The sequence below is a fragment of the Balaenoptera borealis genome (assembly GCF_965194805.1).
Source record: "Balaenoptera borealis genome assembly, chromosome: 4".
Taxonomy (NCBI): Eukaryota; Metazoa; Chordata; class Mammalia; order Artiodactyla; family Balaenopteridae; genus Balaenoptera; species Balaenoptera borealis.
In genome coordinates, this window is record NC_138861.1 from 122,765,231 (window position 1) to 122,789,824 (window position 24,594).

Below are 24,594 nucleotides of genomic sequence, written 5' to 3' on the forward strand. Positions count from 1 at the left end.
GACCCAACACAGTCATAAATAATAAATAAATAAATTAAAAAAAAAAAAAAGTGTCAGTACCCTTTTCTCTCTTTCCATTCCCAAGTATCCAATGCCCTCTTTTAGGCTCTAGAATACTGAATTTCTAACATTTTTGCTCATTTACTCTCAAACAGAATTTTACAAAAACAACCCTCTCACACATTTTTAAGTTGATATTCATCTTTTATCATGACTTTAAATAGCTGCAAAGGATCTAAGTCAGATGTTTAATAACTCTTTTAGATGTACCCAATGGAAATTATATATGCTAGTAATTTGATGACCCCATCATCCATTTAAAAACACATGTACAAGTTCTTCTATGTGTACAAGTTTAACAACTGGAAAGTTTATATTATTCATCTCCTTTAACTTTTATTTCCATTCCACTTTCTCCATAGAATTTTCTCCTAATATTAGTAGTTTATGTGCTTGAAAGTTATTTTAATCATATTTCTTGGGAATTCCCTGGCGGTTCAGTGGTTAAGACTCCGCACTTTCACTGCTGAGGGCCTGGGTGGGGGAACTAAGATCCTGCAAGCCGAGCAGCCAAAAAAAAAAAAAAAATCATATTTCTTTGCAATAAAAACATGTGGATATTAAAATTCAACATTTTTAAATTTCATTTTTATTTCCTCTGGCTGTAGACTTTGTGTTAATTTTTTAAATACTGAGTTATACATTACAAGGATTATGAATTCATAATAGATTAGAAAGACAAAAATAAATGATATATTCTGATGAATAACTATTAAACAGAATAAGATTTTATGGAAAATGCATTTCTCAGTGAGATATATAAGGTTTTTAAAAGTTAGTTCATGGATGAATGTTACTGAAAGCTAGAATAAACCAGCATTCTACAAAAAAATGCATACAAAGAAAAGAGAAACTCTTTACATAAATAAAAGGAGACAGAAAGAGTTTTAATATACAATTCATTTGGTTATTTGAACTTCTTCTAAGGTCATATATTAAGAATTACATAGTGATCTATCATAAAAAATTTTTTTAAGTTGTCTAAATACTATTTAGCACTTGAAATACTTAGTAGCTGAATACTTAAGTAGTTTCTTTTTCTATTTTGTTGAGAAGCAGAGTTGGAAACCATCCAACTTGCCGAAGGATTTGTCACCCACTTATTCGTCACTCAGTTTCTCAATTTTGGGGAACTATATCAAAAAGGCTTTACTAAGACTTATCAAATTACTACTAATCTCTTACTCCTTCACTGGGGAGGACACTTCTTTAACCCAGCAGGCTCAGAAAGGACTGAGGAAATTAAAATATTGTTGACATCAACAACTTTTCCAATAAAATGTTGTTAAACATTTAAAAATCTTTTCATGTACTTTTGATATTTTTTGTCAAAATTTGGAGCCGCAGATTTAGATTGAAGGACGATATCCCCTATATAACACGAGTTGACAGTCCTCACTGTTAAACCAATCAACCCAATGAGATTTTCTATGAGATAAATTCCAACTTCACTTTTTTTTTATTTTTTAATTTAATTTTATTTATTTTTTTATACAACAGGTTCTTATTAGTTATCAATTTTATACACATCAGTGTATACATGTCAATCCCAACTTCATTTTTCAATTCAAAAAACTTGGTAATATAGGTGTCCTTGTGACATAAGCTCAATTCTGCACACTAATTCTAAAATAGATGGAGCGCTGAATGGAGCTTTAACATGAATTTCTTTTGGTAATAGATCAAAAACAATGTCATGTTCATTGTTTCTTACTAACCGTCTCTTTCCTCGGCTCTTAAGGGGACTGGCTCTCCATTCTGACTTAGTCCAAATAAGGAGCTTTCTTGTACTTTCTTTAGAAGAAGGAACTTTTCTGTAGTAATACAACTCCCAGAATACCTTTCACTAAAGCAATTCCTAAAGGGGCGTGTCTTATGGTGCAGAACTGCTGAAAGTCCCGGAGTTGAATTACACAATCAAACTCTGAGACAATAACAGGCTATGTTTTCTTTCAAATTCCTACTTCCTGAAACGGAGGCCGTTTATGAGAAACAGTATATTTCAGAGAGGTTGTGCTATAATAAACTTTTTTCAGAGTTAGATTTGCTAGTTTTATAGTGTATTTCCTCTTCTTCGAGATAAAGGTGAGTATCAGCCTTTTAATGACAAAAACGCAGTAGATGTGGGTATAAAAGATGACATAGTTTTTAAGGAAGTATTTTCTTAAATTGTGACCCTGTTTGCACCTGGTGGTCTTTTCTACATTGAAATAACTTTGGAGCTCCAAGAACATTTGCACTTCTGAAAACTCCCCAGAAAGGGAGGGGGAGGGGAGAAAGGACCACCTACAGCAGTAAAGTTAGGTTATCAGGAAGAGGAGAAAAGAAACCAGTTTCTTTTTTTTTTTTTTTTAATTTTTTATTTAGTTTTTGGATGCGTTGAGTCTTAGTTGCTGCGCACGGGCTTCTCATTGCGGTGGCTTCTCTTGTTGTGGAGCACGGGCTCTAGGTGCATGGGCTTCAGGGAACAGGCTCAGTAGTTGTGGCGCACGGGCTTAGTTGCCCCACGGCACGTGGGATCTTCCCGGACCGGGGCTCGAACCGTGTCCCCTGCATTGGCAGGCAGATTCTTAACCACTGTGCCACCAGGAAAGTCCTGAAACCAGTTTCTTTTAAAGGTTTAAATAATGGGGACTTCCCTGGCAGTCCAGTGGTTAAGACCGGGCTTCCACTGCAGGGGGCGCAGGTTCCATCCCTGGTCAGGGAACTAAGATCCCCCACGCAGCGCTGGGCGGCCAATAAAGAAAAAAAAAAGAGGTTTAAATAATAAAGTCCTCAAGTCATGAGACTTGCTAGAGCTGCTGCTAGTGAACATCTGGCTTTATTTATCACTGAATTATGATGTTTGATTACAGGAATTGGGATTACTTATTTGAAAAATTAACCTTGGGACGTTTGCCTGGAGTACATAGGTAGTGATAACAGAAACTGTCACTTTTTTGATGGCCTCAATAGTTTTGCCAGGAAACAGATAAGGCTGAAGAATTGCTCTTCTCATTTGGGATGAACCCCGAGGGGAATTCTGGATGTGGAGAAGCATCATGTAGAGAGAAAGTATGAAAAATTAAAGTCCTTCGTATTTCTATTCAAAAGAGTCCTTTCATTAACGAATTTTAGCATTTAAAATTAGGGGTCCAGATGACTTTGGAAAGCCACAGATTAAAACCTTTAGAATTGTTGGAATTTGCAGGTGGGTGGGGGCGCAAAGAGAGGCAGGATCAGAAGGGAGGGGACTTTATGGCACAACATCATGGCATCTCTGTTTGCTTCTATCTCCCTCTGCCTCTTCTTTTTACTTAGTGCAGCTAGTACTCTTATGAGAAACAATAATCGCTTTTGGTTGGCTGATACTTCATTGTTAAGAACATTTTTAATTCCTCACATGTAATCACTGTTGCTGTACAAGTTTATACATGATGCTTCATCATAGTCTCAAGATTCTGTTGTTTCTCCTCTTTCCTCCTTGACCTCAAATTCAAGTGAACCAAAAAGAGTATTAGTAATTGTACCACAGAAGCTGTGCACCCCTACGTCTGAGTGGTGTGTCAGCAGGTTACATGACTGTACGGTGTGCATTATTTTGGGTAAGGGTGGGTGTAGGTTAATTTACCACTTGGATAACACAACAGATGTAAACAAAAGCCAAGTCAAGTCTTTATATCCACTTACCAAAATAACTTACTTCTCTCTTCCCACCTCCTTTGTCCAAATCCTGTCAACCTGCAGCCTCAAAAGAAACGAAACACTTTAAATTATTCTAGCAATAATTTACTTTCCACTTCAAATGTCTTTTTGAGTCTGAGATGAATTCTTCAAGTTCTTCCCCCAGCAAGACTCCAGAATTTTACAGCATCCACTTGCATGAGTAGGGAGACAATAACTACTTTAAACTCTAAAAAATTATTTTTTGAAGTTAAAAAAAGCTGTATGTAAATTGTGATGGATATTATAAAATCTCACATAAAATAATACTGTGTAATGAGCATGCCTGATTTGTTAAGCTGTAACAATCCCCCCTTAAGTGTTATGTGATCTAAGTTTGGGTTTAGAACCTGGAATTTTCCTTAAGAATAAGTGTGTGCATTTCAAAATATTTCTGAAATTCCATGGCTTCTCCCATTCCAAAAGAATTTCACTGACCCCTTTCCCAGAACACAGCACATGTACTACTTTTCCTGTCCCTTAATCTTTTGCAGAGAATGACAGCTTTTCAAAATAAAATGTTCATTGTAAACGCTTTTATTTCCTGATATTTTAAGTTCTATGGGTTGAAGAACTTTAACAGGAATGGACATTCAAACTTTTGTTGTAAACTCATTCCATATTTATGTTTATTGTATTTGTTGCCTCTCTATATGGGGGACTCTGTTTCTTGTTATTGACAGTGACATCTATTTTTTCAGGATGTTGTGATTTGCTCTGTTTACAGAGTTCAGTGAAATAGAGGAATTTAAAAGTAAGAATATTATCTGATGCTATCATTCTTCTATGTCTGAAGAACAGAAAGAGATGATCATAGCTTAAATATCAGTTACATATTAATATCATTTGCCCAAAGTATGGTATACAAACTACTGATTTTAGGTGTCACATATCCAAACTTTGAAAATTTGAGTTGTGCTTAGTTTAATGTGCATTAAAAATATAATTAGCTTTTAAAATGTATGATTTCATGGATATTATTGCCCAGAAAGATGTTAAGTAAAAAGAAAGTGAGCCACTTTACTATTGATTTTAAGGAAATGATTAAATAGCTACTATTACAGATAATATGCAGATATGGTCAAGATTGTTAAGGTGGCATGTAAATGGCTAAAATTTTGGAAATACTGCTGTAATGTGTTTGAGAAGTGGATATTTTCCGAACCAGTGCAATATCTTTGAACTTCACTGGTCCTTGGTGACAGAGCTCAACTGATAATACAATCTGTTGAAATTCCTAATTATAGATGTACAAAATATAGATAGATAAAGAAATACTTTATCAAACTTTTATCAGACCTGCGGTCCTCATGAATTGCCATAGAATTGAAGAGATGCAGCATGTAGCTAATATTTTTTGAAATAAGAATCATAGAGAGGGTGAATTATCCCAGAGTAAGCATTATAGCTCCATTTTGCTGGTTTCACTAAGACACCATTATCTCTGAAGTGGGGGTCAGGTTGGGGCTGAAGGGTGGGAGTTAGGGAGAGCATCAGCTAAGTCCAGGGCCGTTAACATAACATGGTATGTGCCAGTGACCATTAAAATGGTCATATTGGCAATTTCTTTTTGGGAATTCATTCTAGGGAGGAAATAATTTTAAGTTAAGTCCTGTGGAGACCATGTAGCTCCTATGCTAGCAGACCAGGCCGACACTGATCTTCAGTTACTTGCTGCTGAATTTTGAGAGGTAGAAATAGCATTACAGAATCGTAGAGTTGGAAAGGACTTTAGAGACCTTAGCAATGCCCCCTAATTTTATTAAAAAAATTTTTTTTTCTTTTCTTAACATCAAAAAAATATTATTTTGTATTGGAGTGTAGTTGATTTACAGTATTTTGTTAGTTTCAGGTGTACAGCAAAGTGATTTAGTTATACATATACATATATCTATTCTTTTTCAGATACTTTTCCCATATAGGATATTACAGAGTATTGAGTAGAGTTCCCTGTGCTATACAGTAGGTCCTTGTTGATTATCTATTTTTTTTTTTTTAATTTTTGGCTGCATTGGGTGTTCGTTGCTGCATACGGGCTTTCTCTAATTGTGGTGAGCAGGGGGCTACTCTTCGTTGTGGTGCGTGGGCTTCTTTCTCATTGTGGTGGCTTCTCTTGTTGCGGAGCACAGGCTCTAGGCGCACAGGCTTCAGTAGTTGTGGCACGTGGGCTCAGTAGTTGTGGCTCGTGGGCTCTAGTGCACAGGCTCAGTAGTTGTGGCGCATGGGCTTAGTTGCTCCATGGCATGTGGGATCTTCCCGGACCAGGGCTCGAACCCGTGTCCCCTGCATTGGCAGGCAGATTCTTAACCACTGCGCCACCAGGGAAGTCCCTGATTATCTATTTTATATATAGTAGTGTATATATGTTAATCCCAACCTCCTAATTTATCCCTCCCCCCCACCTTTCCCCGTTGGTAACCATAAGTTTGTTTTCTAAGTCTGTGAGTCTGTTTCTGTTTTGTAAATAAGTTCATTTGTATAATTTTTTAGATTCCACATATAAGTGATATCATATGATATTTATCTTTCTCTGTCTGACTTACTTCATTTAGTATGATAATCTCCAAAACCCCCCTAATTTTAGAGGTGAGTAAATTGAGGTCTAGCTGGGAAAGGTGACTTGCCTAAATTCATACAACTGGTTTGTGACAGAGCCAGAATTAGAACCCAGGTATCCTAATGTATGATGAATAGAAAGAGCCTGGGAGCAAGAGACTTACTGTGGTTGGGATCCAACATGAAGTGAACAGATCACAGAGTTCAGGGAATTCATGAACAGGCAGTATCTAAAAGTCTAAGAAGCCATGGAAGCAGGTCTCTCTCCTACTCACCATGAATGACAATCTGTTCACCAATGCTAAATATAGTTAATAATAAGTATCCATTATTCGTTAATGCATATTTATCGAGCATATTCTGTACAGTAGTCCACCTTTATCTATAATTTTGCTTTCCGTGGTTTTAGTTACTCTCCATCCGGAAATATTAAATGAAAATTTTCAGAAGTCAACAATTCCTAAATTTTAAATTGCCCGCCCTTCTGAGTAGCGTGATGAAATCTCGCGCTGTCTGGCTGGGGCGTGAATAGCGTGGATCGTCTGTTTGCGGAGTGTAGCCGCCCATTAGTCACCTAGCGGCCATCTTGGTTATCGGGCCGACTGTGGCGGCATCTGATACGCAGGCACTGCGTGCAAGTCACCCTGACTTTACCGAACAGTGGCCCTAAAGAGCCCGAGTAGTGATACTGGCAATTCGGATATGCCAAAGAGTAGCCGTAAAGTGCTTCCTCTAAGTGAAAAGGTGAAAGTTCTCCACTTAATAAGGAAAGGAAAAAAAATCGTATGCTGAACTTGCCAAGATCTACGGTAAGGACGAATCTTCTGTTCGTGAAATTGTAAAGAAAGAAAATGAAATTTGTACTAGTTTTGCTGTCACACCTCAAACTGCAACAATTTTGGCCCTAGTGCATGATTCGTGCGTAGTTAAAAGAGAAAGGCGTTAAATTTGTACAGTAAGATATTCTGAGAAAGAAAGAGACAGAGGGAGACCACATTCACGTAACTTCTTTTACAGTATATTATTACAGTTCTATTTTATTATTAGTTATTGTTAATCTTTTACTGTGCCTAATTTATAAGTTAAACTTTGTCATAGATAATGTATGTAGGGTATATATAAGGTTCGGTACTGTCAACGAAAGTTCACTTACCAAGTTAAGAAGAAAATGTTAGTGTCGAAGAAAGGGGAAAAAAAATTGACGTTTGCGGTTGAGCAGGCATTCCCACCTTTGGGGAGGTCTGGTTAATGTATAATGCAGATGAACACGGCACGCTAAAGGGGGAGGGAGGAGGCCCAAACGGACAGAGAGAATTTTATGCTTAAATTTTCTTGTCCTGCTTTAAAATACAAATTTTATTTCATCAGTACTATTCACGGTTTCAGGCATCCACTGGGGTGTCTTAGAACCGAGCCCCTGTGGATAAGGGGGGACTACTGTTATGTCAGTCTTACTGCTACAAGGTTTATATACATTATCGTATTTAATATGTACTACAGTTTCGTGAGTCAGGTACTATTATTTGTCGTATTTGTTTAATAAATGGTAATAATTATTATTTCCACCTCTTTGCTGTGCTGTTAGCGTGAGTCCATTACTCTACCTCATGCAATACACTTCCTCCACCTCTAATTGCAACCATTTGCCAGAACTCTGCCAGTCGTCTCTTCACATCCCTCCCAAGTGAGATGACATACCTGCCAGACCAGACTTTCCCCAGTACCTGCAGCTGTGTTTGTCCTTCAGGTGCCTTCCTGACTTGAACAGATAACTCCAAAGGAGGTTCTGGCCTTACTCCAGGCTCCTGCATCTTGCTATTAAGTGCACTGTGCCTGCCCTATACACGCTAGGAGAGATCTTTCCTTAGGAAAACTTTGATAAAGGTTAACACTCACTGATGAGGGTTGGGATTAGTCATCTGTGATAGGTGGGATGTAGGGGGCAGGCAGAGTGGTAAGGATGTCTAGTTGCAAAGTAAGGCTGAAAGAAGAACGGAAGATAACACATGCAGTAACCATCCCTAAGTTAACCATAGGACACAGTAAAAGGAAGTGCCACCAAAATATGTACAGTGTCACCATGTTTTGTTAAATCACTTCTGAATATATGTAGGCATCGTAATTGAGAGGCAAAAATCAGACTGCTTAATTATAGTCAAAGAATACTCAAATTTTGAAAACTTACACTTTTTAAAACTTCATTATAAGTATTATAACCATGCACAGAAACAATGATATCAAAATATTTATAGCGCTTATTTACTAGTGAGACCATAGGTAATTCTTATTTTCTTTTTTACCATATTTGTTCTCCAGATTTTCTACAATAACACTTTTTGCTCTCCTAATAATAAACTGTTTCAAAAATCTAAATTCTTAAATAATATATCAGAGATTACTGTGGCACAACCTTCAAGACTTTTATAATTTAAATACTTCTTGATCAAGGCTACTGGGAAGCATCCAGTAGGCTGGTAATACCTCTCACTTGCAAGCTAGTAGCCACTGTGTGTGAAAAAGGAAGTCAGAGTGGAAGAAAAGAAAAGCATTACTTATTATGCAGCAGATTTCAGAAGTTCCACAGCGTCTCAACGCCGTAATTCCCCCAAGTCATGGTTGTCAGAGGAAAAGCTTTTTAGACTGAAAGCTGCACACATACAAAGTGAAAGGCTGAGTGAACATGAGGGAACCAAGGAGTTCCCCTGGCCAAATTTTTCCGAAAATATGTATCCCTTCCAGTCACCCCATCTGCTCCCGCTCAGCCTCTTCTGAATGCACAGCTCTTCTAAGAGCTGGTCTTTCATTTCACTCTCCTGGAAGGGTGTAGGCATTAGCTGAGGCAGATCAGGAGTTCAATGTGGACATCTTGAAAGTGTGATGCTTATTGGATATCCAAGTGCACATATCAAATAAACAGTTGAAAGTATGTTTCTGAAAATTTCAAGAGAGAAGTTTCAACTGGAGATAGAAATTAGATGACTGTCAACCAATACGTGGTATTTAAAACCATGAACTGAATGAAATCACCAAGGAATGGATTTAGATTGAGAAAGGAGGAGGGCCAGAGACTGAGCCTTTGCACATTCCAACATGGTGGGGTCTAGGAGAGGAGGGGCAACCAACCGAAAAGTCTGAGAAGGAGTCATCAGTGAGGTAGTAGGAAAACCAAGAGAGTGTGGTATCCCGGAGGGCAGTAGAGGAGGAAGGGACTGTGTCACATGCTGTTGGTAGGTCAACTAACATGAGGAGTGGGAACTGACCATTGGATTTAGGTATGTGGAGTTTATCAGTGACTTTGACCAGGGCAGCTTCAGTGGAGTGATGGAACAATAGTCTGACTGGAGTACATTTAAAAGAGAATGGGAAAAGTCAGGTTGAAAGCTCAAGTAGGAACAATTCTTTCAAGGAATGTTTGCTGCAAAGAGCAATAGGTACTGACGAAAGTGAAGTCAGGAGACTTTTCTCCTAAGGTGAAAGAAATAATGGCTTGTTTGTAAATTGATAAGAATGAGCCAGTGGAGAGCAAAAACTTGGTGATGTAAGAGGCAGAGAGAGGAGAGAGAAAACGTGCATCAATGTGCTTGAGTAGAGAGAGGGGTAGAATTATTGCGTGAACGGAATGATTGGTTTTAGATAAGAGAATGGATTATGGTTTTCTCTGGGTACATGCCCAGTAGTGGGATTGCTGGGTCGTATGGTAGTTCTATCTTTAGTTTTTTAAGGAGGCTTCATACTGTTCTCCATAGTGGCTGTATCAATTTACATTCCTACCAACAGTGCAAGAGGGTTCCGTTTTCTCCACACCCTCTGCAGCATTTGTTGTTTGTAGATTTTCTGATGATGCCCATTCTAACCGGTGTGAGGTGATACCTCATTGTAGTTTTGATTTGCATTTCTCTGATAATTAGTGATGTTGAACAGCTTTTTATGTGCCTCTTGGCCATCTGTATGTCTTCTTTGGAGAGATGTCTATTTAGGTCTTCTGCCCATTTTTGGATTGGGTTGTTTGTTTTTTTAATATTGAGCTGCATGAGCTGTTTATATATTTTGGAGATTAATCCTTTGTCCGTTGATTCGTTTGCAAATATTTTCTCCCATTCTGAGGGTTGTCTTTTCATCTTGTTTATAGTTTCCTTTGCTGTGCAAAAGCTTTTAAGTTTCATTAGGTCCCATTTGTTTTTGTTTTTTGTTTATTTCCATTACTCTAGGAGGTGGGTCAAAACAGATCTTGCTGTGATTTATGTCAAAGAGTGTTCTTCCTATGTTTTCCTCTAAGAGTTTTATAGTGTCCAGTCTCACATTTAGGTCTTTAATTCATTTTGAGTTTCTTTTTGTGTATGGTGTTAGGGAGTGTTCTAATTTCATTCTTTTACATGTAGCTGTCCGCTTTTCCCAGCACCGCTTACTGAAGAGACTGTCTTCTCCACTGTATATCCTTGCCTCCTTTGTCATAGATTAGTTGACCATAGATGTGTGGCTTTATCTCTGGGCTTTCTATCCTGTTCCATTGATCTATGTTTCTGTTTTTGTGCCAGTACCATATTGTCTTGATTACTGTAGCTTTGTAGTATAGCCTGAAGTCAGGGAGTCTGATTCCTTCAGCTCCCTCAAGATTGCTTTGGCTATTCGGGGTCTTTGGTATCTCCATACAAATTTTAAGATTTTTTTGTTCTAGTTCTGTAAAAAATGCCATTGGTAATTTGATAGGGATTGCATTGAATCTGTAGATGGCTTTGGGTAGTATAGTCATTTTCACAATATTGATTCTTCCCCAATGTTCATTGCAGCACTGTTTACAATAGCCAGGTCATGGAAGCAACCTAAATGCCCATCGACAGGCAAATAGATAAAGAAGATATGGTACATATGTACAATGGAATATTACTCAGCCATAAAAAGGAACAAAATTGGGTCATTTGTAGAGACGTGGATGGACCTAGAGACTGTCATATAGAGTGAAGTAAGTCAGAAAGAGAAAAACAAGTATCGTATATTAATGCATATATGTGGAATCTAGAAAAATGGTACAGATGAACCAGTTTGCAAGGCAGAAATAGAGACACAGATGTAGAGAACAAACATATGGACACCAAGGGGGGAAAGTGGCTGCGGGGGTGGTGGTGGTGGGATGAACTGGGAGATTGGAACTGACATATATACACTAATATGTATAAAATAGATAACTAATAAGAACCTGCTGTATAAAAAATAAATAAAATAAAGTTTAAAAAATAAAATAAAATAGATAACCAACAATGACCTAATGTTAAAAAAATTAATTAATTAAAAAGAGTTGTTACAATGTACACTCTCACAAAGCAGTATAAGCGAGTGATTTTAGCCCTGTTTCATCCAGTGTGCTTTGTAATTTTGCAATTATCTGTTTTTATTAGTTTCACATTTCTCAGATTTATCTACCTCCGTGTGAATCAGATGGTCCAAACATGTTAGTGAGACCAACACTATCCATTTAATTGCTTCAGGAGGTAAGAGTTTTTTAATCACTAGTTAAGTAAACAAATCAAAGGGAATGTCCTACTGATAGTAAATCAAGACCATCATTTCCATACACAAAAGACAGCATATTAAAGTTAATTTTTTTACTGACGTAAACAGTTCCTTGATTTTTATCTCAAGCATTTAAAAATCTATTTTGTACTCTATGACATCTCAATAAACATTTGTTGATTTTCTTTTAAACATACACACAAAGAAAAAAAAAAGAGAATGGGTGATTCATCTCTGACAGCAGATGGGAAGGCAGGGTGTGGGGTGCAGCTGCTGTTAGATTGGTAGAGGGGGGTGGGAGTCTGTGGAAATCCTCTTCTGATTGCTGAGAATGAGGGTAGAGGAGGGCGAGAAAGTGTGAAATAGGCAACTAAGAGATTGGAAGGTGAATGGACCCAAGAAGTGCAGTGTGATTGCAGCATTAGTTGCTGAAGTTCTGTTTTGCTGAAAGCCTGCTTTCGGTTTTAAGGTTCATTGGATTCACTGGCAAAATAGCCACTCGTTTCACATAAATAGCTTTAATCAATTCTTTAATGAAAGGTGATGCAACTCAATTTCAATATACAATCATTAGAAGGAAAGAAACAAGAATATTAGGGAAACATAACAGGGTATACGTCACCGAATTGGGCTGACACCTACATCCAGATCCAAATAGCAGCTGCGAAGTCTCGAGTGACAGCAATCTGGAGCCCCATTTGGGAAAGGTCCCGGGCCGTGCATCCACCCGAGAGGTGAGACTTCCGATTGGAGTTCTGGGGGCTTCCGTTTATAATTCCAGGCCGCAAATTGATATCATCAGTTTGCGTGCAAAAATGCAGCTCTGGATTCACTTTAAAAAATGCTGTTGATTTCACCATGTGAGTCACAAGATTTTCCAGACCCTGGGGGACTGGCCAGGTCCCCAGGGCTCAAGAAATTCCAAGACCCACTCCCTTTCTTATCATAAGCGCCGCTTGACTTGCTAGCAGCAGTTATTAGGTGTGCAAGCAGGGGCGGCGCGGTCCGGGCAGGGTCACAGGTCTGGCAGAGGCCTGCTTCTGCCTCTGAAGCCTGAATAAGACTACTTTATTAATTTTCCCAACAGGTTCAGAGTCAGAAATTTAAAGTGAACAGGTGGCACAGTTACGTTTTTTGTCCCATCATTGCTCAGCTGTGTAAAAGTTGGATTTAACTAGAGTTGTGATTTTGACATGCAAATATTAAAAACAAGGGAGTCAAAGGTGTATGTGGATGGTGATTATCATGATTGACCATGGAAATTAAGCTGGTTAAAAAAGAGACAGGACCTCAAAGGGGGTGAGGGTCCATGGAAAGGTGATAGGATCAGTGGATTAGAAGTCCCAGTGGAACGTTAGGATTGTTGGATTTGGGAGACTCAAAAGGGACAAGATGTGTGGTAGTGGACAGAGAGTGGAATACATGAATTTGAAAGTATGGAAGAATAAATTTGGTCATAACAAAGTGTAGGCTGTATGACCTTGGGAACGAATACCTAAAGGTGGGTTAAGGACAAGATCTTTGAAGAAACAATTTCAAGGAACTGAGAACCCCTCATCACTATATAGTTGAATTCTCCAAGAGTAGGGGTGGTTTGGAGAGAATAGTAATGATCCAGGAATTAAATGCCCTGGGAGTTGGCAGTTGACAGCAACAATGAGGGGCAGTGGGTGATGATATGAAATTCAAAGCTGTGGGGGGAGGGGTGTGCAGCTTAAACAAGGAAGGAAAAAGCAAGGTCCAAAGTGGCAATAAAGCACAGGAGGCTGCTTATCCAGAACTGGTGGTTCCGGGGCGCTAGGAACCTAAGCTGCCCCTTGAGAGATTTTTCAAGGTGATTGAAAAATGTAAAGCGTTATGAAATGTAATGTATTGCCTTTTTTTTTTTTTTTTCCCGGCCACTCTGCCCAGCAGGCATGTGGGATCTTAGTTCCCCGACCAGGGATCGAACCCTTGCCCCCTTCAGTGGAAGTGCAGAGTCCTAACCACTAGACCACCAGGGAAGTCCTGTATTGCCGTTGTTAACATATGACAAAGTAGTGATTATTATTGCAAACTCTTTTAGCAAAATGTTTGTATAAATAACCAGGGGAATTCCCTCTCTCTGGCAAGCCCCAAAAGTAATAAATAGATTTTTTAAAAAGTCGGTGAATGAAAGTTCAGAACTGCAAGAGACGAGATATCCAGTAGGGTTTTTTCTGCAAAGGCTCTCTATTTCCTGCCTAACAAAATTATCAGGTAGTACCACCCCTGATAGTTTAGACCTGCAATAGTGAGGTTTCTCTCCTTTATGGTTGAACTGCTTCAGAAGTCTAAGGAGAGATTTGAAACCTCCTCCTCTATTTAAGGGGATGGGGTAAGGGGGAGACCAAAAGAGATTTGTACCCCGTCAGGCACTCTGGACAGGATCTGGTCTTCCTTGATGTGATATTCCTCCTCCTCGTGTATCTAAAGTGAGGAGCAGCGATGACCAACTGTAACTTCTCCACTCCCGCTGGGGACACAGGAACATGAGTTTCCTTTGTTCTCTTACCCGGATGTTTCAGATAGCAAGCATGCAACAATGCCTATGACATAATGCAGGAAATAAAGAGTAGAGATTATTTCCTACAGTGTTTATACTTTTATTATAAGAGAGGCCTCTGAGTTTAACTTTTTTTTTAACTAGGAAGTTCTTCTAAATCAGAAGTGGATTGAAATCTAATAAACACGGATTTTGGGTAAGTTTTCATGTGAAACTTTTGAATTAAATTCTTTTTTCCTAATGATATAGCTATATATAGTCATTGTAGAAAATGTGAAAAGAAGAGGAAAATAATCAACAAATATTACTTAGAGGCAAAGACTCAATATTTTGGTGTATTCTGATTATTTTTAAATTATTTTCTTAAATTGTGGTAAAATGCACATAAAGTTTACTTTTTTAACTATTTTTACGTGTACACATTTAGTGGTATTAACTTACATTCACGTTGTTGTGCTACCATCACTCCCATCCATCCACAGAATTCTTTTCATCTTGCAAAACTGAAACGCTGTACAATTAAACAAACACTTTTCATTCTCCCCTCTACCCGCCCCCTGGCCACCGCCATTCTACTTTCTGTCTCTCTGAATTTGACAACTCTAGGGACCTCATGTGAGTAGAATCATGCAATATTTGTCCTTTTGTGACTGGCTTATTTCACTTAGTACAATGTCCTCAAAGTTCATCCATGTTGTAGCAGTTGTCAAAATTTCCCTTTTAAGGCTGAATAACATTCCATTGTACGCATATACCACATTTTGCTTATCCATTTATCTGTTAATGGACACGTAGGTTGCTTCCATCTTTTTTTGGCTATTGTGAATAGTGCTGTTATGAATATGGTGTACAGATACCTCTTCAAGCCCCTGCTTTCAATTATTTTGAGTATGTACTCAGAAGTGGAATTCCTGTATCATATGATGATTCTATTTTTAATTTTTTGAGGAACCACCATACTGTTTTCCATAGCAGCTACACCATTTTATATTCCCACCAACAGCGTGCTAGGGTTCCACCTTCTCCACATCGTGGCCAAAACTTTTTCTGTTCCTGTTTTTTTTTTTCATAGTAGCCATCCTAGTGGGTGTAAGGTGGTATCTCATTGTGATTTTAATTGTCATTTCTTTAATGGTTAGTAATGTTGAGCTTCTTTTCATATGCTTATTGGCCATTTGTATATCTTCTTTGGAGAAACGTTCAAGTCCTTTGTTTTTTAGTTGGGTTTTTTGTGTTTTTTTTGTTTGGTGGTAGGAATTCTTTATATATTCTGGATGTTAACTCCTTATCAGCTATATGATTTGCAAATATTTTCCCCATTCCATGGGTTTCCTTTTCACTCTCTTCATTATGTCCTTTGATGCACAGAAGTTTTTAAATTTTGATGTAGTCCACTTTATCTAAAAGTGGGATACCTCCAACTTTATTCTTCTTTTTAAAGATTGTTTTGATTATTTAGGGTCCCTTGAGATTTTATATGAATTTTAGGGTGGATTTTTGCTATTTCTGGAAAAAACATCATTGGTCCTCAGTGACTTTTTAAAATATAATTGCTATCATACTGTATGAACTATTTTATATTCTGCTTTTTCTTAACATTATAATATAGTTATCCCATTAAAAAATAAACATTAGTTCTTTTTTTTTTTTAATTTTATTTATTTATTTATTTTTATTTATGGCTGTGTTGGGTCCCCGTCTCTGTGCGAGGGCCCTCTCCAGTTGCGGCAAGTGGGGGCCACTCTTCATTGCGGTGCGCGGGCCTCTCACTATCGCGGCCTCTCTTGTTGCGGAGCACAGGCTCCAGGCGCGCAGGCTCAGCAACTGTGGCTCACGGGCCTAGTCGCTCCGCGGCATGTGGGATCCTCCCAGATCAGGGCTCGAACCCGTGTCCCCGCACCGGCAGGAAGACTCTCAACCACCGCACCACCAGGGAAGCCCATTAGTTCTTTTTATTGAAACACTTCATAAACATACTTTACAGTGACTACATAAAGGAAAATATAAAATGGAAGTATAACTGAAAGATTAGAAAACATTTATGCCTCAAATTATGTGACATCTGTATACTTTTCAATACTATAATCATAAAAATGAGAAAAATTTGATTTGAGACATGTCAGAGTATTAGGATGCAGTATTTATACTGTGAGTAGGAAGGAATGACAACCAATTTTATTAGTTTAAAAGACTGTTAAAATATATGCTTATATTACTTTTGACCAAATACAACTCTGGAATTCATTTATTTACTCAGCAAATATTACTGAGTCTCTGTAGTTTTTGAAGCCCTGGAAACCTAGATATACATTAGATATGGTCTTCACCCTCAGGGAAAGGGAATAAATACTAAAATTTCATGAAAGTCTAGTATGAGTCATGAGCCATGTGAGATCTTAGTTCCCGGCCCAGGGATGGAACCCGCGCCCCCTGCAGTGGAAGCGTGGAGCCTTAACCACTGGACTGCCACTGAATTCCCTCACTTTCTTTTTTAATCTTTGCATTAAACCTATGGGGAAGCAGTGTTAGCCCCATTTAGAGATGAGGAAAATAATGTTCATTTCATAAAAGCTGACCAAAAAAATAAAATAAAATAATTTGGGAATTGCCTGACGGTCCAGTGGTTAGGACTCTGCGCTTTCACTGCCGAGGGCGTGGGTTTGATCCCTGGTCAGGAGATAAGATCCCCCACAAGCTGCACGGTGCGGCCAAAAAAAATAAAATAATTTAACAGCAAGGTCCTGCTGTATAGCACAGGGAACTATATTCAATATCCTGTGATAAACCATAATGAAAAGAATATTAAAAAAACAGTGTCTATATGTGTATAACTGAGTCACTTTGCTGTACAGCAGAGATTGGTACAACATTGTAAATCAACTGTACTACTTCAATAAAAAAAAATTAAACATTAAAAGAAAAGCTGAGCTACCTGTTGAAGGTGACACAGAGAATGAGTGGCAGAACTAGAATACAAGCTCAGGGCTGTCTGTTCCACAGCTCATGCCCTTTTCACTCTCCCAGGTTGCCTTTCGGCCATTATGACCTAGCACAGGAGACAGGAGTATATACAACTAACTGTAACATGAACAAAAAACCGTGATAGCAGTTAATTCTGCTAGATAAGAGTCAAGAAAGGCTTTAGAGGAATGGCATTATAATCTAAGACTCGAAAAGGGAGGATTTCGTTAAAGATGGGGAGAGCAGCATTCATTCATTCATTCACTCATTCATTCACTTATCTGTTCACAAACCTGCACTGAGCTTCTCCTGTGTGTTAGTTACACAGCTAGCTCCAGTTGTGTGCTGGAGATTCAAAAGAGAACCAGTGAGACACTGGCCACTCTCAGGAGTCACAGTCTCTTGGGAGACAGTTAAGTAACTGATGTATGACAGAGCCTCGGACCAAGCTCTGCCACAGAGTCAAAAACAAAGTGCTGGGGGATGCTATTCCAGGATACTAAGGGCAGGTGCTCAATGGCAGAAACTATGCTGCACTGTGTGTAGTGCTGAGTATGGCAGGTTGGACTCTCCATGCCAAGATCAGAGGCTTGGACTTCATCCTATAGGCAACAACAAGCCAACAGACATTTTTAAGTAGAGAAGTGACACAGTTCTGTTGTTAAGAAGCTATCTGGCAGTCCGTGAAGAGTAGAACGTGGAAATGGGGGAAGAGACAGGTAGCAGGAAAACCAGTATAGGGGCTAACAGTCTGAACTGGAGAGGACCCAGTTCAGGCAGCAACAGGAGAGACAGAGAGCGTGGAGACCACATTTATGAGAAGCTGGCAGACCTCATCGACTGTAGGATGTGTAGTGAGAATAAGGTAGGAGTCAAGAGAATAGTGTGAACAGAGGATTCAGGTGATATGTATGTTCAGAACCACTGCATTATTTGAAAGTGAAGGACCTATGGAGCATTTCATAAATAGATAATACTCTTCTGAATTATCAGTATTTCTTTCATATATTTAGTCATTCTAAAATACTCTAATAGTTTAATAGATTTTTTTTCTCTCAAGCAGTTTAAACATGCCCTGCAGTGCTATTTACACTATTAATTTGGTTAGCAAACTCTTTCTCCATAGTACAAGTGTAATTTTTATTGTTGTTATATTAAAACATCATAGAGATAGAACAATGGATTAATTTTTTTTCTATAATGAAATTCAAAAAGATTAATGGATTTTTACTGAAATGGAGTTAAAAGAAGATTATTGGTTAGGTAAATATGTCACTATTTTAATGTTTCAAAAAAGTTTTCCATTTTCTTACATCATTACTCAGTCTTGTAATTTATTGGTATCTTTTTTGTTCTGTGGAGTACCGTATTTTTTTCATTAATAAGTAAAAATATACATCTAGTTAAAAGTTATCTCATGTGCCTGTGCTGTTATGTGCCACCAGAAGAGGGCGGCAGTGAGGCGTTAGAAAGAATAAATTAACAGGCTCTTCAATTGCAGAAAGGCAGTTAAGATCATGATATGAATGACGAAAACATTTGTCCGGGCAGACATCCTAATTAACTGACTCATTTTCTGAGCCAGAGACTATGACATAAACATTGTCACAGAATTTTCAGAAAATCTGATGATGGTCTTATAGTGCAATACAGTAATAAATTTGTGGAAATTTCTGTTAAGATTGGTGAGGACCGACACCAAGAGATACTCTGAAAATTTTACATCAGTTTGAAAGGAGGAGATTGGAGGGTGAATTAAAAGTAAGCATGTTGTTTCTTGTCATTTCAACAGTGTAGACAGAGAATGTAATAGTTTGTAGAGACAATAAAAGGCATTATCTTCTTTGAACATTATAGATATTCCTGAAATAAAAAGAAATATTTCGAACTTATCAAACATGCAGTAAGCAATGCATAGGACAAATTGACTAAGAGAGGTTGCCCAGACTTATCCGGTATCTTCTTTTATAAATATTTAACAACCACAAATTTTTTTTATTGAAGTATAGTTGATTTACAATGTGTAAATGTTGTGTTCTGATGTACAGCAAAGTGATTCAGTTATACATATATATATATACCTTCTTTTTTTAATACATTCTTTTCCATTATGGTTTATCACAGGATATTGAATATAGTTCCCTGTGCTATACAGTAGGACCTTGTTTTCTTTTTTTTTTGATTGTTCATCTTTTATTATTATATAGCTTAGTAGTGGAAGAAATGATTGTGGTCAGTACATGTATGAAAATTATGAAGGTCGTGTTTAGATAGTAGGACCTTGTTTTCTATCCATTCTATACATAATAGGTTGCATCTGCTAACCCCCAAACTCCCACTCCATCCCTCCCCCTTGGCAACCACATGTCAACAACAAATATTTCTGAATACCTCTTATGTGCTAGGAATTATTCCAGGTGCTGAATATTCCAGGATATAGAACAGAACAAAACAGGCACATTCCCTGCCCAGTTGGAATGTATATTATAGTGGGGAGGATAGACTTTACACAAAGCCTCACAATTAATTCATTAGTTACAGTTGAGAGAAAAAATGGAAAACAGTCTACCACAGAGCCCTAAATAAATTAGTTTGGGCTCAACCCCCAAATTGGAAATTAAGTGAAGTTTTAAAAAGGACTCAAGAACAACTTGTCTGAAGTTCTTAATACCCATTTATATTACTTATGTCTTTCACAATACATAAAATGGATCAGGTAAAATTTATAGAGTTGTGAAAATAACATTGTAAAAGAGTATTTGGGTAGTTGATATGCAGCAATAAAACACTTTGCCAATTTGAAGTGTTGTAAAATGCCCCATGCCTCCTTAGACTTCTGTTTTGTTTCTTTTTTTTTTTTTTTTTTTAAACATCTTTATTGAAGTATAATTGCCTTACAATAGTGTGTTAGCTTCTGCTTTATAACAAAGTGAATCAGTTATACATATACAATATGTTCCCATTTCTCTTCCCTCTTGCATCTCCCTCCCTCCCACCCTCCCCATCCCACCCCTCTAGGTGGTCACAAAGCACCGAGCTGATCTCCCTGTGCTATGCGGCTGCTTCCCACTAGCTATCTATTTTACATTTGGTAGTGTATATATGTCCATGACACTCTCTTACCCTGTCACATCTCACCCCTCCCCCTCCCCATATCCTCAAGTCCATTCTCTAGTAGGTTTGTGTCTTTATTCCCGTGTTTTGTTTCTTTGACCTCCATTGTATGCACTTCGCAGTCCTGGGTTGGCTCAGCTCTCTAAGCCAGAGCTGAGACGGTTCCCCAGCTGACTCTGAATGAGATCCATTAAGGTGAACCGTAGCTGGGTTCTCAAAGATGCTTATCGATTCTTTTATTCATCCTTAATTGATTGTCTTTCCAATTCTCCACAGCACCTGTTTCAATCCAGGATCTCTCTTTTCAAGCTGAACTCACTCCTGCCAAATTTCCATCTATTTGACTTAGGTTACCGGCTTATCCACGGTGAACTCCCAGATTTTCTCTAAATCATTAGCCATTCACTTCTCCTTCCATTCTGCCTCAGAAAAACAATGTTCTACCTTGTATCCAAGCCTACTCCTTCTATCTTTTTAAACCAACATCTTTTTACCTATTTTGTGATTTTTCTCATTATTCATAGTCCCTTTCTTTCATCTCTCTTTTTAAAAAATTTTGCCTTCTGACATCTTCTCCTTAGCCTACGCACATGTTCAAATCTAATGATTCTTATGAAATATTCATTCCCCTTGAGACTATATTCTTTTTCCTTCCCTTAACAGCAGTGCTTCTCAGAATAGTTCTGTTAAACTTCCTTGTTTAACACTCATCCATCAACTTCTTCTGGTCTGTCCTCTTCTGAAATGTCTATTTACAAGATCAGTGAGAACATTCCAGGCACCCAATCTAGTTGCCTCTTCCTAGTTGTTATCCTGGGGCTTCCTGTAGAACTTGTTGCACAGTATCATGTCTCTACACTCTCCTGGTTCTCACATTTCCAGCTGCTTCTTCTGCAGGCCACTGTTTCACTATTTGGCTCCTGGATAGAGGCATTCTCTAGAAGTCCATGTCTTCTTCATACCCAACCTTTGCCTCCTTTAATTTCATGTAATGGCTTCAGTTATTGCCCCCGTGTGGATGATTCCCAGATTCGTCTCCTGTTCTAATCTCTCTCCTCAGTTTAACTAACATTTCCCACCTCTTGTAGAGAGTGCCATTTCTCTACAAGGTTTCATGGGCACTTCAAGCAGAAATGGCCTGAACTCATCATCTCTCAGTGGTGTCCGGGCACCCTGGACTACCTGCTGGTTCCTGTTATGATCTGCAAGATCCTTCTGCATCTTTGCTCTTGCTGTGTCCCCATCTCATGCCATCTGTCTGCAATGCATCTCTTCACACCATTTCCCTTGTTTCCTATACCCTGCCTCTCGCCCATTTTTCCTACTTGTTGGTGTCTCCATCCTTCAGTGTTTGGCTCATGTTTGGACTTCTGAATAAACAATAACTGAACTAAATCTCCTCTCCCCCATCCTTTACCCATTCTTTGCTTAGAATTCAACTATATCTGATCACACTCAGTCTTGTATTTGAGATACACATTTGTGTTTGCTGTCTCTGTTAAACCCTGAGTCCTAAAAGTACTGGAACTATGTCTCATTCATCCTTATATCCCCTGCAGACCGTGGCACATAGCAGAAACCATGGAAATTTTGCTTAGTTTGCATTGTTGGAAGAAAAGTACCACAGATCTTAATTTTTAAGAATTGTTACTTTTGGGCTTCCCTGGTGGCGCAGTGGTTGAGAATCCGCCTGCCAATGCAGGGGACACGGGTTCAAGCCCTGGTCTGGGAAGATCCCACATGCCGCGGAGCAGCTGGGCCCGTGAGCCACAATTACTGAGCCTGCGCGTCTGGAGCCTGTGCTCCGCGATAAGAGAAGCCGGGATAGTGAGAGGCCCGCGCACCGTGATGAGGAGTGGCCCCCGCTCGCCGCAACTAGAGAAAGCCCTCGCACAGAAACGAAGACCCAACACAGCCATAAATAAATAAATAAATAAAGGAAGAAACAACCCCTCTCTAAAAAAAAAAAAAAAAAAACCAGTTGTTACTTTTGCAGAGCGTGGAATTTGTAATATGCAGGCTGCAAATTTGGGAGAATGTAGAAAGTATAAAAACAAATTTATAATGAATAAAGTTGACATTTTTACCTTTGTCCAATTTTAGACAGACTTTTAGGGAATTTTACTCTGCAAGAGGCTTGTTTAAGGGTGATGAAATTCTTGGAAATTAAGATTGTTTCAGGGTCTGGGATTTTATTTTACTCTCCTTAGAGTTAGTAAGTTAGCCTGCTACTGTTCCATGGATGCTGGCAGAAGACATGAGACTCTTGGGTCAAAGGCAAAGGACTTTGCTACTCAGAGCACAGCAAGCAGCATGAGCATCATGTTGCCATCAGTCCTCATGTCCTCCTAGTCCAAAGGGGTGATACTGCGCGATCCAGCTGGAGGTTAGTGGGTTTCTGTTGCAGCCAAGGAACATTGAGCTTGGGGAATCCACTGCTTTTATAGCAAGGCTACTCTTTGGCCCAGAGTAAGACATTACCTCATCCCTCAAGGTTGAGGCAAATACAAACCTGATAGATAGCCCAGGCAAGGAGAGATTGGTCTGGCATTCTTAACATCCAGCGAGAACTTGCAGACATGCCCACAGCCCAGGGTGGATTGCCCCTCCCCAAATCGTGTGGTGAGAATAAGGATTGTGGTTATCCTGGCACATCAGAGGAGCTCAATAAATACTTGTTGAGTCAAATTAATTAATGAGAAGAAGGGGAACTGCTAAGGAACTGAAAAAAGGCAGAGTCCCCTGTTTAGGATGACCATCCCCTGAGAAAACAGTTCTAGATTTCAGATCTGATTAGGAGAAAAAAATCAGAGGGCTAATGAGAATAAGATATTGTAGGCCGCCTGGTTTCATAACAAATAAAATTTCTAAACACCTTACCTCATGGCAAGTGAGTCTATGACTCATATACAAGATAACTGCTAAGTCCAAACAACCTAAGGCAATGTCTGTAGCTTGCTAAGTTAGTATTACAGTAACTATAGTTCTTTACATCTGCAGCCTTTTGCCATATACTGAATTTCATTGCAAGTTTTAAAGAACTTTAGACACTATACTCATTTGGGAACTTTTACCAGACATGATTTTTACTTTCTCAAAATGGTAAATTGAACTACAAATCAAAGTAGAGTCTGCTAGTAAATCTGATCAGAGTTAAACACTTTCTTAGAAATTTGCAGTTGAACAAATGACATATCTTACCCTCTCAAGATTCTCTTGAAAGAAAGGAGTTAACCTGAAATATCTCGTCAGTGTATAGAAGTGAGGTACCTGAGACATTCAAGTTGGCAGTCCAGACTTCAGAGGGGAGTTTATTTTTACATTCATAATTATAATTCCTATTTCCAGAGACCACATTAGCCCTAATGACTGAAAAACTTAGGCAACCGTCACAAAAATTTTGTTATTGCATATTTCAGCTTTTAGCCACTCCACTCCCCATTTTTTGGGATGCTTTTCAGTCTTCGTAAGCTACTGCTGCATGTCACTGTTCTCCATCTGCTGCTCTTAAAATTGGAGATTGACTGCCTCCAGGGTTTACAAATGTTTCATCTTACCTTAGATAATTTGAACTTCTAAGCATCCACAAGTTTTTTTCAGACTTTTCAAGGAAGGCCTTGTTTTTAAGATCTGTAATTCCCCTGCTCTCTCCTCTCCGCTCGCAAGGAAAGTCACCCAGGTTCCCCTTATGCAGGGTTAGAGGGCTTTTGAGTAACCCGTTCTTCATTCAGAGCCTTCCACTCAGACTCAAACTTGTGTCCCCACATAGGCCATATGTCTGGGAACCCTTCCATACCTCATGGTGAATTTTCAGCTCTTCTGAGGCGCTTTCCTTTTCTTTTCTCAAGTTATGGAAACTTTCATCATTCTTTTTTTATCTTTGAAAATCTTTGCAGTAGAGATGAGATGATCATCATTTCCTTCACCGGTCATATCCTCCTTACCAACAACCCGTTTTCACACAATTTGCTCTCTTCTTCCCTGACTGCTGAGACTGTCCCATGCAACTCCCCCTCCATCCCTACCAGAGTCATTGTTGCTATACCTGATTGCACCAGGGGTGGATAGCTGATGCCAGAGGTAACGAGCTGTGTGTTGTGCTAAGATTTTGTCTTTGAACTGAGGATGCTGAGACTGAGTCCGTTTCTGTTGAGGGCTTGAATCAGGAG

At 38.8% G+C, this 24,594-nt stretch overlaps 1 protein-coding gene across 6 annotated transcripts in view; it reads left to right on the forward strand.

Annotated features, from left to right (window-relative positions):
- Positions 1 to 52: 52 nt before the first annotated feature.
- The window catches only part of ALPK1 (alpha kinase 1), a 127,236-nt gene continuing 102,694 nt past the window's right edge, over positions 53 to 24,594 (forward strand). For 4 of the 6 annotated variants that reach the window (XR_014243798.1, XR_014243799.1, XR_014243800.1 and 1 more), the window contains exons 1-2: positions 53 to 2,145; positions 14,495 to 14,546. The gene's annotated coding sequence lies outside the window, so the exon portion shown is untranslated. The remainder of the gene's footprint in view (positions 2,146 to 14,494; positions 14,547 to 24,594) is intronic. The other 2 variants (XM_082389611.1, XM_082389610.1) reach the window with 1 other exon arrangement.